We start from the raw sequence: 20,473 nt of genomic DNA, 5'->3' as shown, positions 1-20,473 counted from the left end.
GATAACAAGGTTGAAATTCCTAAATATACAAGCCTTCCCACGACGGAAGAATCGACAAGGTTGAAATTCCTAAACAAGTGAAGAGTCCCCAAGGGGGAGCACCTCGATTCAACAAGTTATGAAGACTTCCCAAAATAAACGACTATCTGTTTTTGGGCAAGTACAAATATAATAAAATAGTACTCCAACAAAATATAATAATTATCTTTTTTTTTTAATTCATGATTTTCTTAATTTTACATGTATCATGGTCATTTTAAAAAATATAAACCAATTTGTTTCTACTTTATCCTCCTTATTATACAACTAGCGAAAAGATGGGCACTCACGTGTCCGTCTTTCCGCTCTTTTTGTTACGTTAACGTATGAAAATTATGAACGCTACTTTTTTATGAAATTTTAATTTTGATTAAAAGTAAAAATATAAATGTTTTTCTTTTTCAAATCATAATAGATCAAACTAACCATGATTATATATTTCAATGAAACCAACAATATAACAAAAAAATATAATCTAAATTTAAATTTTTTAATGACACCAACAACAATCTTTATTCATTCAAAAAATATTTATTAAAAAAAAGTTGTTGTTTAAGGGTATAATTGGAATAATGAAAAAGTAAATATAGATTCACTCATCTAGTTTGTTACATTTTTTAAAAGATAAAGGAAAAATTTGGACATTTGTGTTTGTTACACTTTTATTTTAATATTTACATTTATTCTTATCAATTTGTTACTTGTGTTATTTGTATTAAAAATTGAGGCCATTTTTAGAAAGAAAAAGCCAGCCCAAAAGAGCTGAAAGGTGTTGTTTTCTTTATATATAGTATAGATTCCTTTAAATATAGTAAAAATGCAATTTATTATGGCATAAATATTGGGAAAAAGGTTTATTCTACTATTTAATGTCAAAAATATAGAAAAACAATTTATTCTCATCTCTTTTAATCTTTTAATCTCACCAATTTACATATGAAAAAAAATTAATAAAAACACTGGATTAATGTTGATAATTTTAAAATAATCAATAGTTTTCAAATTTAATATCAACTTTCTCATATCGGTAAGTTTAAAATTTAATTTTTGAGATATAAACACATAAAATCTACAATGATATGTCCGAGGTTCAATTTGTAAGCACAATGCATAATATATGCAAGGTCCGGGGTTTAAACCCCGGCCACCACCAAAAAAAATAAAAAAATATGTCAAAATCATTTCTCCTTTCACTTCTTCTTACTTAAACCTAAATGATCAAATCCAAAAACTTTAATATCAAAGTATCTCATTGTTCGCAACAATGTCTTCATTTAGCCGAAATGGTTAAAATTTACAAACCTAAAATAATGAGTCATTTATCTCTAGTGAGAGGTGTGATAAATGGACATCCAAATGTTGTTGATCTTTAATTGTGCAACAAAACTTGTAGTTCGCATAGTCACAAAATATACATAAAAGACTACAATGCAGCAACAATTGATCATTTTAGTGGCTATATCCATTCGGAGTGTGTGGTTTATTCCACCTTGATCATTTTCTTTGTATGAGTATGATGAGTGTGAATAGTGATGGTGGTGAAAACAACAATTGTTCGGCAATATGATCTGATTAGCTGAAATTATCGGGACTTGGGAAACCCGAGCATAGTTCCAAAACTCAGTTTCTCGTACAGTATCATAATCTGGATGTTACTTTACTTACTGATACATTTTGTCAATCTAAATAAAATCGAGGAATTTTTCTATTTTTTATTTTTTTGTTATGATCATTGTTTTGCTCTAGATGTAGAAGGTATTGTTTTATTCTTATGAAAATCTTGTAATTGTACAATTATGAGTTATTCATTAAACCATATTAATATAGAGGTTGAGGAAAGTCTAAGAGGTCGCTGGTTGTTTACAGATTACTATGGGTTTTCGGAAGGAGTTAGGAGACGAGATTCGTGGAACTTCATCCACAAGCTTACACGCTAAACCACCCTTTCATTGCTATAATTGACTTTAATGACATTCTATATCCATATGAAAAACGAGATCAACGAGAGAAAAAATTGGTTAATCTTAGGTTTTTCGTCAGGCTATACAAGACTCGAGTTTTATCGATGTACACATGGACATACACCCTTTCACTTGGTTTAAGAAAGACTTGACCAAGCTCTGGAAAATGAACCATGGTTCCAATTATTTCCGCAAGGAAAAGTAGAAAATTTAGTGGCGCGCGCATCAGATCACTATCATATTCTTTTGGAGGTTGAACTTTTGGTGAGATCAAACATGTGAAGACGCACGTTCAAGTTTGAAAATTCTTTTTGAGTTGAAGAAGGGTTGAATGAGATTGTACATGGTAGTTGGCAAGGTAATATGGGGGCTTCGGTTATTCCACGGTTAGAATCATGTGCTGAAGAACTCACACAATAGAGTAAAACCCATTGTAATAAATTGCGCGAAGATATTGAAGAATGTCGTAAAGCATTGGAACGACAGTGTGGTATAATTGGGAACAATGGTGGTTAATGACATACTGTCAAACCTTATTTCTAGAGTCTTTTAATTATGTTTTTTGTTTATTTTTATCAGTTTAGTATTTAATTTAGAGTCATTTTGAATAAATTATCATGTTTAATTTAATTGAGTCAAGTAGTGTGTCATTACCAATTATTACCATTGATCAATGGCTGCATGGACCAAACAAGAAACAATGAGGATATGGCATTCTTTGGAGGGCTGAATAGTAAAGTGAAAATTGCTTTTCTCACATTCAACTTTTCTTAAAAACACATGGAATATACATTTTTGCTCCCAAAGGTAGTTAACTACTGTCGCATTTTTCAGGCTGTAGTTAAGTACCGCTTAGCCAGCTGCAGTTAACTGTAGTTGGCTCAACTGCACTTAAATGCAATTCTTGGCAGAGCATTAATTGTGATTTTGTGCGTTTTGGTTGAAAAATCAAAATAAATCAAGGCTTATTCAGAATGCTACGAAACTTTACAGATCCTCTATATTTATTTTTATAAAGGTGTCTGTATAGTTTCATAGCATTCCAACAAAGTCTCGATTTATTTTGATTTTTCAACCAAAACGCGTAAAATCGCAATATTTTTCAAGTGCGCATCCGAGAAGGGATCTAGAGGTTGAATTTTTTCACTATATTTTGTACACATATTTAGGACAAAAAAATCTCCCAGAAAAAAAATGAATTTTACGACAAGGTACAAATTAAATATGAATTTTTAACGTGCTTAAAACTCAAGACATAAAAATATCGACCTAAAACTCGAATTTTGAGCTTTTTTTTTTTGCATACACCTATATAAAAATACATGTAGAGGATATGCAAAGTAATGTAGTATTTCGTCTAAGGCTCGATTTATTTTGATTTTTCGACCGAAACACGTAAAATCGCAATTTTTCCCAAGTACGCGCCGGAAAAGTGACCTAGTGGTTGAATTTTTCAATTATTTTTTTGACGCATATTTAGAACATAAAAACAACATCTCCCACAAAAATTAGAATTTTCCAACAAGGGACGGATTAAAAATGAATTTTTAATGCGCCAAATACTCAAGAATTTGATGTAGGATTAAAAGTAAGTATATTTGTATATCGTCTCCATAGGGACTAGCGCGATATTCAAGCCCTTCAACAATCAATATCGTTCTAAACTTATGCTTCAAATGGTTGATTGATTAAAAACTAATCCAAATTGGAATATAGCAATAAAACTGAGACGAGGTCGGGCAATTCACGCCTGGGGTTAGAGTCGTTGACCAAGCATTAAATAGTGCATTCTAATGATCGCTTAAACGGATTCTAGCTTTACTCGATATTATCACATATCGTTCAACAACATCATTCGTGTCCAAATGATGTTGTGATTTCTAATGGATCATTTAAATGTCGATTTCCCAAACTATTAAACAATCCAATAGTCGATTGCATCGTTGTATTGTCGATTTCCCGAACTATTAAACGATACAAAAGCTTTGAGTTCCAATATTCAAAGTGATTATAACCTAAATTCCATGTCTAGAATTAAAGTTTTACTAGATTATTATTCTAACCCTAGATTCAAAAGCATCTTTCAACATCATTTCAAATCAAAGATATAACATTAAATACAAGAATAAAATCAACATCAAGTAAAATATTGCTAGAATCATATATTTAAGCATCAAAAATAGTACATATTAACTTGATCAAGTATCTCTAACCCCAAATGATAGATTTAGCTACTTACTTTCATAGTAGCCTTGCAAAATTGGAAGAAAAGATGAAGATTCATGACAAGATTCATGATTTCTCTACAAATCTTGGAAAGAATCCACTTCTAACACTCTTGCTTCATGTTGTTCTCTCTAGAAATGTCATCTCTCTCTCTAAAAATCGGAAAAATAGCAAAAAGAATGAAGAAGATCCTACAAAAATGAAAGAAAAGTTATTTATATGGCTGAAGCTGTCAGCGCACGCTTGAGCGTGCGGGAGGACGCTGAAGCGTGCGGCTGGAAAATCTTCCGTTGGCCATTGAGAAGCTGCCACGTGTGCCTTATCCACTGCATATGAAGGACTACGCTTAAGCGTGCTGGAAGCGTGGAAGGGCTCTGGCTACTGGAACTTGCACGCTTAAGCGTGCGGGAGGTCGCTTAAGCGTGCAAACTTTGGTTCATGAGCTTCTTTCTTGATCCTTGCTTGTATTTTGCTGCACAAAAAGGGTTGAGTAAGGCATTCAAAGCATAAATGACATTAATGCACATAATTGAAGCTTTTCCATCAATAACTTGTAAAACAAATCACCAAAATGCCTAAACTAACACATGAATTAGATCACTTTTGAGCACTTATCAATACACCTATATAAAAATACATGTAGAGGATAAGCAAAGTAATGTAGTATTTCGACTAAGCCTCGATTTATTTTGATTTTTCGATTGAAACACGTAAAATCGCAATTTTTCCCAAGTGCACGCCGGAAAAATGACCTAGTGGTTGAATTTTTCAATTATTTTTTTGACGCATATTTAGAACATAAAAACAACATCTCCCACAAAAATTAGAATTTTCCAACAACGGACGGATTAAAAATGAATTTTTAATGCGCCAAATACTCAAGAAACCAAAACATCGACCTTGAAATCGAATTTTGAGCTGTTTTTTTTACACACACCTCGATAAAAAAAACATATAGAGGACTTGTAAAGTTGTGTAGCATTTCGAATAAGCCTCGATTTATTTTGGTTTTTCAACTGAAACGCACAAAATCACAATTGGTGCTCTACCAGGAATTGCACTTAAGTGCAGCTGAGCCAACTGCAGCTGACTCAATGGTAGTTAACTACAACCAAAAAATGCAACCGTAGTTAATTACCATTGGGAAAAACAACGTATTTTCCATGTGTTTTTAAGAAAAGTTGAATGTGAAAAAAACAATTTTCTAGTAAAGTTAGTAAGACAAAAACATGATTTTATTAATATATAAATTGGGCTTTGACCCAATGTGGTGGGGCTGACCCGTATTGGAAGAAAGGAGGCAACTAAGTGATGGTGGCAAGAGAGAAAAACGGCAGGGAGGAAAGAATACAAGGCAGCAGACATCGCGAGAAGAGATTATCATGTTTTGGGCACAAACAAGGGGTCACGATTCTAGGAATAGAAGTGTCACGCGAGGGAATTGAAGGGAACAGAAAAGTTATGAAGCATTATAGAATTGAGGAACAACATCTTGTAGTTAATTTTATTTTCCATGCTATTTATTTGTATCTTTAAGTTTAGCAAATTTTCGCATTGATCAGGTCTGTTAGATGATTTTAATTTGAATTGTTTGAACAATGTAATTGTTGACACTATTTGATTCAATGGCAAATCTAGTATTATCAGTATACTTGTTCATAATGTTTTTCATGTGTTGACAAATATATGAATTGTTCTCTATTATTAATTTACTGCTAGCCCTAGTTGTTGGTTTATATTTAGTGTATTGTTTAACTTAACGGATTACGTTAAGGATAGATAATTCTTAAGTTATGATATAGAAATTAACGGACTCTTAAAACCTTCGACGATTACAGATTGACTTAAGAGAATAAGGGATTGTAACTTTAGAGGAGGGCACTGACTCAAGAGATTTAGCAGAACTAATTTGTTAATTCATCGTAAAGGTAGGTGAACAATTGTAGAAAATAGGTACAATTACTAAACAATGAGAATTAATTGATTCGAAAGAACTTATCACTTTAGTCTCTCATATTCCCCAAAACAATTTATTTTATTTTTATTTTATGTTGAAATCAAATTTATGCTATGTATACCCCCCATTTGTTAAATCTTTATTATAATTAAATTACCGAGTTGAGATTGAAACAATCCATGTGGAAATGATCTTATAAATTGTATTACTTCGATGCATTTTTAGTACATTAGTTAAAAGTGTGTCAAGATGAAATTGGTACAAGATGACATGTATTGGCGACAGAGAGCGAAGAGACATTGGTACCGTGATATCGACGTGAGCACGAAGTTCTTCCATGAATCTACTACTTCTCGCAAAAAAGGTAAACCACATTCTAGCATTAGAAGATGCACAAGGAGTGTGAGTAAATGATGAAAATGGCATGAAAAATGTAACTAGAAAATACTTTGATGAATTATTTCAGAAAAAGAATAGTGTGCGCACTCTTGTAGATGATGTTATTAGTCAAGTCTTAAATGATGCAGATAATGATTAGCTAGTCTTTGATGTCAGAAAATCGTATAGGATTTTAGCTCCTTTTTAGAGTCATTTTAGAGTTGAAGTAGAATGTTCATTTGTACTTTAGTTGAGTTTTGTAAAGGATTCAATGAAAAGTCATGAATGAAAAGAAAGAAAAAAAAAAGAAGGGAAAATGGCCTTGAACCCATGGAAATTCACTAAAACCAGAAAACACCATGACCATTCTATGTTTATTATTATTATAATTTTTAACCTGTTAAACCTTAGGGTATAACATCTGGTGAGAAGAAATGAAGAAAGAAGTGAAGAAAAATCGGCAAGATCAGTCGCGGCAAAATTCACAATGCACACTTTGAGCTATGTGTTGTGAAATCATATGGGAATTAAGTTGTGTAACACCTCATTGAAATTCACGTTGCGCCATGATAACCCTGCATCGAAGGATGACTGTTGCAGAAATAAAGGAAACTGATTGCCTATAAATATAGAGCATCTAGGTTAGTGGAAAAACACTCTTCGACGACCAGATGAAGGCAAAAACATGATTTGGGAATATTATGAGCGATCGGAGCCATTCGAGATCCAAGGAATCATCAACTGATGATCTTTACTTATGTTTTCCTTTTCATATTCAATAGTTTATGTTTAGGAAGCATGGGTAGCTAATTCTCTAGGTTAGGTCATGAAGGAGGAACTTTTCTGTAATTACTTGGTTATTTAACTTTTAATGATACTTTGAATATAGTTGGTTACATTGGTTTTATTCAATTATATTTCTTTTAATGTTTTTTGTGTGTTTACGAATGTCCATGAAATGATCCAATCCCAATGACTACATACCCTAGCTTTGGTATTTGAACTATGATAATTGTTCAATCATTAAAAGCTTTTAACTTCAGATAATCAAACCATTGCAAAGTGAAACCCCCCTCAATAGTAATATATCCTAACCATTCTCGTAGTAGTTAAGCTGAGATTTTACAGTCCATGTGGATACAAACTTATAGAATTTACTTGTTGGTCTATATGACGAAATAGAAAGCGCGCTAGAGGGGGGTGAATAACATTTTTCATTTTTATGAAGGTTTTGCGAAAGCATGGATTAAATAAAGTATGACTATTGAATTTGTGCATGACTATGATAACAAAATTAAGACAATGAAAAACAACTAAGATTCAAAGCTGAATTGAGAGGTTCAGATAATGAATATTATTGAGCAAATCAATAATCAATGCACATACATTCAAATTTCAAAACTAAACAATCTCAAACCAAACCTATAAACAACAAATCACACTAACAACTAATGAACACAGGGTATATGAATCAATAGCTTGAAACTTATGTACAACTTGATTGTGATGAAATTGAGTTGAAAGAATCTCAATTAAAGTCATTGAGATTAGGTTAAGTAAACAAAAGAAATCACAATCAAGTCAAGATAGTTTCAAACAATGAAATTATATACAATTATAAATGAGGAAATCTAAAAGGATGGGGAAGAGAAGAACACCGAGATTTATAGAGGTTCCCTTTTTCGTCCTCGCTTGGGGGCACGCCGTCTCTTCGTGATAGAAAATGTCTCTACCAATGTCTTCCACTATGATGAAAAATGTTTACAAATTGTTGTGATTACAAAAGATTCCTTCGATTACCTAATATTCAATCCTAAGCAACCACACTACCACCAATATTAAAGTCCTCTTGCATTTGGAGAGCCTCTAGGTCTTCAAAACTCAAGCTTCTATACAATCCTTGAATTGCTTCACGCGAATTCGTCTTTGTTATGACCGAAGTTTGGATCCCCTTGAACCTTTGAGAAGATTAGAAGCAATCCCATTATTTCTCTTGGATGTGAAAAGAGACTCTTCTTTTCCTTTAGACCTTTGATCCTTAATCAAGTTCCTTGAAAGAAACTAATGTAGAACTCATATAGCACCCTAGCATTCTATGCCTCAAACTCCACAAAGATCTTAGAAAAAGTGTTTAATCTCAAGAACAAGTACAGAGAGTTGGAGAGTCAAGAATGATATTTGAAAATTGATTCAATGATTAGAGAAGTGTGTGAGTAAGAGTATATATAGATGGATGAGATAAGAGTAAGTTGGGCTCAAAATAATACTAAAAAATGGGTTTAAATTGAATCGTTAAAGTCTTGAATCGATTCAATAGTGTAAAATTTGAAATCCAAGTTGTCATGAAGATTGAATGGAATCAGAGAATCTTTGATTCGAATCAAAGAATTCCAGATGAAGATTGGCTTGATTCATAGAAGGTTTGAATCGAATCAACACTTCCAGAACAACTTTGATTCTATTCAATATAATTTGATTCGAATCAAAACTTTTCAGGACATTTTTTAATTTATTCAAATGCAGTTTTCATGAGCCAAACACCCGAGAACTTCAATGAATCGATTCACCATATACCTGAATCGATTCAAAACATTAAAAAAAAATTATTTTTGAACAATTTTTCATGAGCCAAACACCCAAGAGCTTGAATGCAATATGTGAATCGAATCGAATGACTAAAAATGAATTTTGAACATATTAAAAACAAAACTTGACTTCAAACATCACAAGAGAATTAATGCAATATATGAATCGTTTTAAATCACTAAAAATGAATTTTGAACACATTGAACAAAAACAAAGAATACACTTCTAAGAATTCTAAGAACTAGACTTGCGGAGTATGAGTTCTAAACTGAGAGGATGCCTTACAAAAACTAATGACATCACTCAAAACAAAAATACTACTTAATCAAAAGTAAACAAAGGATAGAAACAACTTTCAAAGGTTTCGTCATTAGAGTAAATGGAAAATGCAAGGGTAAGATATCAAGAAATAAATTAAATTTGTTTTTAGCCTAGCAATTCTATGCAAAGGTATAGGTGTTAAGAGAAGTTTGTGGGAAGAATTGATGTTTCTAAAATTAAGTTTAAATGAGGGTGGGTGGTGTATTGCTGGAGATTTAACGCTTTATTATCCAAGAATGAGAGGAAAGGTAAGAATGTGTGTTGCAATAAAGTGGATATTACGGAGTTTACGAATTTTGTAGAGAATATTGGAAGTTATTAATGTTTCTGCAATAGGAACGAAGTACTCATGGTGTAGCTCCAACGACCGTACAGTGAACAAATGTGTTAAATATTTAATTTCTGAATGTTTTTTTGTCAAGATGAGGCGTGACTGCACAATAGATAGGCGAAATTGATATTTTGTATCTTTGTCTGGTATGGCTTAAGTGCCCTAACATAATCGTGGACCTAAGCCCTTTCAATTTAAAATATGTTGGTTGGCATCAAAAGCATTTCTAACAACAGTTAAGGGCAGGTGTCAATCTTATGATGTAGACGAATAGCCATATGGGCCGGCCCAAGACATAGGCCTGAGGTGCGGCGGCCTAGGTCCTATGGCCTTAGGGGGTCCAATTTTTTTATGGATGGGTGTATATAGAAATAAATGGTTTGAAGGGGTATATATAGCAATAAGTGCAAAGAGAGCCCAAATATTTGCTAGATTTGAGCCCAACAACCATTTCACCCCTTTTTTTTTACATCCCAACAACATTTTATTTTTACACCCCCAACATTTTCATTAGCCAAAACGTAAAACTTAGAAGTAAAACATAAATTGCAAAAGCAACACGTAAAACACAAAATATGTATTCCTTCCCAGATAACAAATTTGTTTTTTATTTTGAGGATGCCTTTTGGTGTTTCAGATTGAGGCTAACCTGAATTTGTATTTAGATTTCATAATATAATATGACTTATATCATGAAAGTTTAATGTTTACGACGTCAAATTTGGTCTTGTGTGATTTTTGATAAGTAACATATCATATTCTATTGATAAATGATAAAATGTTTTCATGTTATTGAGTATGACATAAGTGTATTTTATACATTTATGGATTTATGGTGACGAATGATAATGAAGCTCTTTGAGAAATTTTAGAGGTAGTAAATTAATTGAATTATCAAATCAGATAATGATACTTATATAAAGCTCAATATGTATATTATCATTTTATTAAGCTTTGTTGGGTTTGGTTTGGCCCACCCAATTTTTTTTCTTTTTTATTAATAATATATAGGACGAGATGCATTTGACACACAATGTTTTGGTGTGTCAGCATAATTAGGATTTCAAAACATCATATTATGGTGGCTGTCATGATTAATGCATCTCTCATTCACCGTTTATAAAAAATATATATGATCTATTATATAAGGGGGCCCTTTCTCAAATTTAGCTTAAGTCCTGTAAAGTGCTAGGAACGGGCCTAATAGCCATCCTATAATGTGAAAGAAAAATTGAAAATGCTAAAGGAAAAACTAAGAATATTGAACAAGGAGGTGTTTGACATCTTAGACTTGACAATAGAAAAAGGTTGTAAGAGAATTGAATAAATTAGATGAGTTAGCGGCTGATGGGGTAGGATATTAACCTAAAACGAAGGAGCGGGGTTCATGAAGATTTTTTAGGCAATTATGCCTAAAGGGAAGCTTACTATTCCAGAAGTCCAGAGTAAGATGGACATCTGAAGATGATTCCAACTCTTTGTATGTTCATGCACCCATAAGATCAAGTAGAAGAAGAGCACAAATAGAAATAAAGGTGGGAGAGAGGTGGGCGGAGGATGCAGATTAAGTCAAATTGGAAGTTTTGAGATTATTTGATGAAGAGTGTTTTAGTCAACCTTTGTTATAGAGTGTTACATTTAGAACCATTTATGCATATGCTAATACAACATTGATAACATTGTTTTCATTGGAAGAGATAAATGGCGCACTTGATTTACATATAAGTATTGGACAAAACATGTGATAACCTCTTGTACTATATTTTTTTTGTTGGTTGATGCACAAGACAAATAATTTTGTACTACACCTTATTTGATATGTCTATGTCAAGAAAAAATATATTAATAAAGACGAGAGAATAGAAAAAAATTATATGTGAAGAGGAGGGAGAGAGAGAGAGAGAGAGAGAGAGAGAGAGGGAGGGAGGGAGAGGGAGGGAAGGAGGGAGGGAGGGAGGGAGGGAGAGAGAGAGAGAGAGAGAGAGAGAGAGAGAGAGAGAGAGAGAGAGAGAGATGAGATGTGATGTGATAAAGCATTTTATGACACTTAGTCAAATAAAATTTCTTAAAACATTTTGTTCTCAAGACCAAACCCGCTCATTTCATTCGGTTGAATATCAAATATTTAATGGAGAAGTTAGTTGAAGTGTATATGTGAGATTGTAAAATTTCATGGGACCCTGTCTAGCATAAGATCTTAGATTTAGCTCTAGGTTTATGAAAAGTTTGCAAAATGCTTGAGGTACAGCTCAACTTACAAGGAGTTCATCCTACCATCTTTAGATCGATGGTGAGAACAAGTCAATTTTTGGAAACTTGTTTAAAGCATGTGTGTTAGAGCATGGTGGAAGTTGGGATTAGTTTTTGCCACTCATAGTTTACCTACAACAATAATTTCCACAATAGTATTGAAGTTATAGTTTTAAAAACCGACTCGGACCAGCCAGTCAAACCGGTCCGACTGAAAACCGGTGGGTATGTCGTTTTGAGCCATATAACAGATCTGTCATGTATTTAAACTGGTACAAACCAGTTCTCGTTAAAATCCGGTTAAAACCGATGACTCATCCGGTTTTCAGAGTCAATCCAATTTAATAATTTTTTATGTTTAATGATATAATTCGTCATTAATTTGCTATAATTAGTCGTTAATTAGATCCATTAATAATCTCTATCATTCACGGTTTAATACAGTAAATGCTGCTTTGACTTACGACTTTTGTAGAAAAAAAATCAGAATTTGAAAAAATTGAGAGTTGTAGAAATCAAACCGTTCACATATGTATATTACATCTTCATTTTTTCTAGAGAAGAATACATTGTTTTTTTGTTCAGAAAGAGCAAATCATTTTTAAATATAATATTTACACAAATAATAATATACATATCATCTCTCCCTCTAAAAAAATAATATACTTATAACTTTAATTTTTTTTTAAAAAAATCTACATATTATATTAATATTAATAGATATGCAAAATCCCTTAAAAAAAATAATAGATATGCAAAACATTTTTTTTCTGTCAACAAAATACAGCTATACTTTTAAGAAAATAATATATAGCTATATAAATATTAATATACATATTACATGTTAGTTTTTTAGTTTTTAAGTGGCTGGGTCATTAGTTCAATCCAATTTAATCTAGTTAAATATCTATAAAAAAAATTAATTTTAAGACCATGTCATCTAACCGAGTTATTCGGTTTACTCCGGTTCAGTTATGCGGTTCAACAAATGACCTAGTGGTTCAACCATTAACCCAATATCTCAGTACTCCTGCCGAGCCGATGATCGAACCAAATTTTAAAACTATGATTGGAGTGACACTATACGAGGTTTTCTATGGTAGGAGATGTAGGGCCCCTTTTCTTTGGTTTGAAAATTAAGATAGTCTTGTGTTAAGAAAAACCAGATGTATGTGGTATGCTGACCATCAAGAAGGTTAAGATAATTCAAGAGAAGGAAGGAAACCTTGTGTTGTCATAACAAGAGAATGAAATAAAATATAAGAACAATGTAGAGTTGGTAGAAAAGCTACCATGACAAAATAAGGAAATTGAGACTCTATTATGATGTGTAAACAATGGAGTGGCACAATGAAGCCACTTTATATAGTTTGTGAAAATTTAAAATTATTTTACGCCGCAAAAATAAAAATTGATCGACCTCGTAGCAACTACAATGATGACAATTGCAACGATCACAACCGCCATTCAAAACCATGATTACACAATAGGTTCACGAAATTATTCTTGTGATAGGAAGCATTTATTTATTTTTTATGATTTGGGATAAAAAAAAAAAAAAACCAAGTTTATGATTGGTTTTCTAATCCGTATTTGGAGTTTGTGCAGGCGGTCTTTATATTGACCACTTAGATTGCTTTTTGTGTTAACCCTTCAAATCACGGGGGAATGATTCCTGGTAATTTCAAATTCGACCGGAACATAAGTAAAGTCGGATTAAAAATTGTTGCACCTCTGAATTAAACATGAATTTTCTCAACTATTCGTCTTAGAAGGAATTCGTTAACCACTTTAATCTAATCATTTATCATGATCACTTGTTGACATAAGGGATTAAAGTATGCTTTACTTAGGTAATGTTTAATGGACACCCTATCAACTCACCTCGGGTGAACCTCACATTCTCACTCTCTTTGTTTTGTTCCTTAGAAGATATGAATATGACCCCGCATTACATGTAAAATGAATGGATGAATAAGGTTTCCAGAAAAAATTACTTTATTTTTTTGTACTTTTTTTAGTAGTTGTTACACTTGATTGAAGTACACTTTTACTTTCACTTAAAATTAAGTTTTTCACATGGTAAATTAACTTCGTATGTGCGTTTAAGTTCCTTTCCTCCTTTCATCACATACATGGCATGACACATAAAACAAACTCAAGTGAGATTGCATGAGATGGGGATTAATTAACTCTCTAGCATCATATACATGCGATATACATACATATATTTACCATCTTTATATGGTTACATTTTTTTGGTATATTTTTATATGATTAGTTATTAATATTCATCATATATGCATGCAACAGCTTAGCAGCCTGAAGCCACCGTACAAACAAGATCATCTGCTCTTCTGCACCACACTGTCTACCCGAATATCTCTGCTCTCTCTCTCTCTCTCTCTCTCTCTCTCTCTCTCTCTCTCTCTCTCTCTCTCTCTCTCTCTCTCTCTCGGCATGAGTCTTGTAACGGTTCCATATTCCAAGTTATTTCCAGCATCTACCCTCCCTTTCTTTATCTCTATACTATTTTATTTATATATTATACACAAAACATTTTTTACTTTATCAAATTACCATCCTCTCCCTTCTTTTTTTAATTCTATCTTGTTTCTGTTGTACTTTTTTTGCATGAAACTAACTCACTCATTTTGTGCATTTTGAACTCATTTATTAAACACACACATTAATGAATCAAATCATGTGCCCTAAAATTCCCACACACAACAAAATTAAACCTCACTCTCATTCATCCATATATATCTCACTTTCTCTATATAAACTAAAACAAACTATCACACTTTTCACTCCTTCCACTCCAAACAACACTTTTCACATTTTTCACTCATTCCTCCATATGTCTTTCACTACCCTCTCTTTCCCCCCAATCATGCAAGTGTTGAAACCAACAGCACAAATGGAGTCAGCACAACCATCACCACCTTCTCCCTTCAAGCTCAACAACACACCACCCTGTGAAACGGTGTTCCACCTGACTTCTTCCAACGCGGTGGTGATCTTCAGCATGAGCAGCTGCTGCATGTCGACTGTGGCCAAACAATTCCTCATCAGCCTTGGTGTGGCTCCCACTGTTGTGGAACTGGATAAGCAGGCTGATGGGCCTGCCATCCGGGCTTTCTTGCAGCAACTTGCAGCTGGGACTGGGACTGACCAGCCCGTTCCAGCTGTCTTCATTGGCGGTAAGTTCGTTGGCGGTGTACAGACTCTCATGACTAATCACCTCAATGGAACTCTAGTTCCTCTCCTTAAGGAAGTTGGAGCTCTTTGGCTCTAAAATTGTTATGATTTTCTTAAAAAATCATCTAGTTTTAATATGATAGTTATATATCTAGTTGAATATCAAAGGAACTGGTTATGGTGTAACAAAGCCATGTTTAGGTACTTCTAACTATTAATGCATATTTGCACTTATGTTACCAGCAAATATATGATAGGTCAATTTCTTTCTAGTTTTGAAATTGATTATTTTAAATATAATTAGCCAACTAGGTCCTAAATTATGTGTGTTAGAAAATCCATGTTCAAGTTCTTTTGGGACTTTTTTTTTAGAAGAACTCTTTGGAGACAGTATAAATATGCTTATTTGTACTTTATAATCTATTAATTGCAAAACAAAGAAACTTAAGAGGAAAAAATTACCAATATATGTTTAGACTTTAGATCATTATGTTGTTACACTAGGGAAAATACCCGTGTGAGGCATGTTATAAATATCTTTGTTAAGAGTTAGTAAAATATGGAATGAATAATATTTTAAAAAAAAAATGTAAACAATGTTTAATTGATATAGTTAAAATGAACAACAAAAGTAATAAAAAAAAACTTGTTTTTCATGCAATAGCTAAACACTCTGACCCTAAGTTAATGAAATTATTATGGTCATCGGATTTTGGTTTTGAACATGTGCACCAAATTATCAATATTAACTTTTTCAAATTTAAAGCAAATTTGATTTGGTGTTTGAATTGTATGCAATAACAATGCTTTTTAGTGATTTATTTATATATAAAAAAAATGAAAACATTGAAGTGTGAACAAATTTATAATTGTGTGCACTATATTTGTTCTGTTTATTTATGTCTAAGATATTAAAATAAACACTAATTTTAAGTAAATAAATAGTGATGTGCATTTTGTACCAAAAAAATATATATAGTGATGTGAATTTATATGATTTTTACCATAAATCATACTTAGTATATTATAGTTATTCTCATTTTTATTTAGAAGATATATAAAAAAACCAAATTTATCTAATTGATTTTTTTTTTTGAAGAAGCCAAAATTTATCTAATTGATTAGTGACACAATTATCTCGAAAATGAATTGTACGCTTCAACGACATTCTTTCTTGACTCATTTCAAAAAAAATAGTATAGCAGCTATTCACTGACACACATTAATCTCGTTTATGATTTTTATAATAAACTATATAATTAAAATATTATAAAAAAAATTCGTTTATATTTAGAAGATATAAAAAAATTAATTAATTGACTAATTATAATCAATTTTTTTCTTAATAATGATAATCAATTATTGTGTGTATACTGTCCAACGAAATGATTAAATATTATAATAATAATTTAATATAATATACTAAAAGATGAAAGTCTCACTAACGTTGTGAGTTAGATAAGAGAAGGACAGAGATGGTTTTGTAAGTTACACAAATAAAAATGATCTTTTTTTTTTAGGTCAAATAAAAATGATCTTTATACCCTCAAATAATAAAATGTGTCACAAGTTGAAGTGGAAATTAGAAGGATACAATTATTTTTTTGAAGAAAGAAGCAATAGTATTATTAGTGGGAATTTGGTTTTTCAAGTCTTTTAAGGGATAACACAAGGATTTCCTAGTATATCTACCTTTATTTCGAGAAACATATCACCTCAAAAAAAAAAAAAAATCGAGAAACATAAAATTAGAATAATAGGGTTTATTTGAACAAGAATAATCTGATGCATATGTTAATTAATCAGGTTGAATAACAGTTGTAAAGTTATTATTTTTTTTGACATTTTAGGATGTGAAAATTGAAAACCAAAGAAAGTTCTTAAGTAATTAACCTTGGCGTTTAGTTTTAACGGAAAATGAGGTAAAAATTTAGAAGAACCGTAAACACTAGGCATGCAGATTGTACTGTGAAACAAACAAAACCCTAGTGATGTCATATTTATGTCCGTTAGTCCGTACTAGTAAATATGTCAGGGAAAGGACATGTGTGATGTGTTCTTTCTGTGTCATAGTCTTCATATGTAACTAATTAATAACATGCGGATTGCAAAGTGAACTAGTGTTCTAACTGTTGGATATCTTTGTTCAATCCATGTGTAATGGTGCACTATTAAATTTATTCACAAAATTGTTTTATACATTCTTAACTACTTCACATAGTGGCGAACTAACTAAGTTGAGTGACATAAGAAAACATGAAATAAAGATAAAAGTATGTGCAACACAAATTAAATTTTAATAACAAAAGTTATTAGATTAAAGTGGTTACAAATTGTTTTGAGAACTCAAACTTGATTTTTAGATGAAACAATTATTAATTAGGGTTTACTTAACTTTTCGATCGAACTCCATCTTACAAAAGTCCCTTTCTCTAATGAACCATAGAGTTAACATAAAAAAAAAAAATTGTAATGAAAATGTTGTAGTATTTGATTTGAAGTTCTTGAAACTTGGACTCATCAGCTCATAATATGACTATTTCTTTCTTTGATTGAGTGTTATTTGACTCTCCTAATCCTTAAACTAGTCTTCTGTTTTCTAGCTAGAAATATTTTTGGGTCATAAGCACATTTTTTTTTTGTTTGACAAACACATAAAATTCATGTTATTTGTGATCACTCAAATATTTTCTGTATGTTTAAGATAAAGTTTTGTCTTCATATAATTCCACACAATTTGTATTTCTTCCTATAGTTTATTTTTTTTGTTTAAAATCCTTACTTACTACTCTCATCTCATGCAATTTCACTTGAATTTGTTTTATGTGCAATGTATATGATGAAGGATTCGAATGACTATGCATCCTTAGGCAAATTGCATGAGATGGGGATTAATTAATTCTCTAGCATCATGAATTATTAATGACAAAAAGTATTCTAGTGACTGTGCAACATTAGGCAACGGCATGCAGATTTATAGTGAGACAATATCTGCACTGAAAATGTCACTGATTTTTGTTGTAATCAATGATTGCAAATTTGTCTCTGATTTTGGGAGGGTATGCTTTCTGTTTTTTATGTTCCTTTGTTTTGGGAAATGTATACATGGAGGGTGAAATCATGAACAAGATATGAAATTTGACCAGTGATTCTTATTTCCATTCATGGAAATTGAAACTCATGCCAGACACATGTGATGTGACCGTGACCTTTTTTAAGGAAAATTCAAATCTCTTCATTCTTCATCTTTGACTGCCAGTGGTATACTTTTTTTTTTTTTTTGAAGTATGCCAGTGGTATACTTATTGTGTAGGGTAGTGTTCATTTCATATTTTTTCGTAATTTCCCCATTGTACTTAATACTATCTCTATCACTTGTTAATTGTTATAAACATTTTTTTTTATAATTTATACATTATTAAAAAAATTAGAGTGTGACCAATATGTATATATGTGTGTAAATTGAATTTGATTTCTAAAATCGTCCATTTTGAAAGTGGTCCAACGCTATAAAAAAAACATAGACTTAGGATGGTACTAAAAAATTAGTTTTATAACTGGACACAAAATACTAAATTGTACCTTGAGGCTTAGGCACTCAAAATCAAAGACTCCAATTAGGATGAATTAGTAAAATAATAAAAATTAGATAGAATATCAAAGATTAAATGTTTTACAATTTCTTTAATTAATATTTTAGATCATCATTTCTTTTTAACACCTTTTCTTTTTCATCCATCAGAGATGTTTGGTTTTAGATTATTTTTTAGTTCAGAAATCACCATTTGTATTGCTTTTCTCTCAATTTATTGAAATAAGTAATATTTATATTGATACGGTTATTTTTTCATTTTGTTGTGATTTTGTTGATCGAGTGTGGTATTATTTTATTCGTCTTCTTGATTTGACGTTGTTTGCTTTTTCCGTTTATCAACTTTAATATATTACATATTTAATCAATGACTTAGGCATCGATGCTACGAATATGTAGTCATGGACATTTTAGTCACTTTAATTTTGTCATTGGATTAATATCACTTTTGGTCGTTGTATTATTGAGCAATCCCGGCTTTGGTCCTTCTTTAAAAAACATTAGATTTATCCCTATAATAATAGATTGATCATTTTTAGTCTATCATTTAGCTGAATCTTCTACATGGCACACTGACTGGGACATTTCATTGTTTTTTAAATTAATTAATTCTAAATATATTTTTTAAATAACTAATTAAAAATTAAATTAAATTATAAAAAAATTAGAAACAAATTAAAAAATACCATGTACATCATTTATGAAATTCAATAACAAATCAAATCTCCATAAAATCATCTTTTCAAAATTTTATTAAACCCAAAAAATTAATTGTGCACCAATTGTCTTCTTCAACTGTGTTTCTTCAATATGAACTCTCAATCCAGATTTTCATGGAGCAACAACTAGAACAACAAAAAAAGTGAATTTGACCAATGAAATGATGAACTTGAGAATCAATTAAGTAAAATGAAAAAAAATTCCATCAGAAATCAACATGTAATACAACTTTCTCACACACCATTCAATTAGGTAAAAGAAAACAAGAATTTCCATCATAATCAATTGGTTAAACTCGACTTGGCATGATTCGATTGAGTTAACTCACTCACAACATAACTCAAATCCTCTTATTGCCCTAAAACCCCATGTCTTAACTCGAGGAATGCTAGCAACACATTTTTCAATACATATGCACTCTTTGATTGGTTAAAATTCACATGGGTCCCACCAAATTATGTGGGTTCCATATAAATTTGGTGCGTCTCATGTCAATTTTAACCAATCAAAGAAAGTGTGTTGAAAAATTTGTGTTGAAATGTGTGTTGTTAGCATTTCTTATCTTAACTCTCATCTCCCCCTCCTCCTTTGCGCCACCTCTCTGAACTGTTCATCTCCCCTTCCTCCTTCTCTCAAACTCTAAAATTGTCTATGTTTCCCTTGTTTAAGATGGGTTTTTGTTTCTTATAGTTATGGGTTGGATGTGAGGATGCAGTTGATGAAAATAAAGAGGATGGTGATGGGGATGTTGGTGTTTGAAGTGAAGGGTCATAGTTGTGATATGAGGAGGAGTTTTTGATAGGGGGTGTTGTTGTTTACAAGAACATGATGAAGAAGAAAAGAACATGGATGAGGTAAAGAAAAATTGGGGGTATGAAATGGGAGGGAGGAAGATGGTGTTTTGGTAATGA

General features: G+C 31.7%; 1 pseudogene; it reads left to right on the top strand.

Moving 5' to 3' along the window:
- The first annotated feature begins 14,878 nt into the window (after positions 1–14,878).
- Positions 14,879–15,720, top strand: LOC146946465 (monothiol glutaredoxin-S10 pseudogene; annotated as a pseudogene).
- The last annotated feature ends 4,753 nt before the right edge of the window (positions 15,721–20,473 follow it).

Source organism: Medicago sativa, chromosome 2 (assembly GCF_051527215.1).
Source record: "Medicago sativa cultivar Bolivia chromosome 2, Bolivia_mono, whole genome shotgun sequence".
In the NCBI taxonomy this organism is placed as follows: domain Eukaryota; kingdom Viridiplantae; phylum Streptophyta; class Magnoliopsida; order Fabales; family Fabaceae; genus Medicago; species Medicago sativa.
Note: the sequence above shows the minus strand (reverse complement) of the source record. Positions and strands in the feature narration are given on the sequence as shown.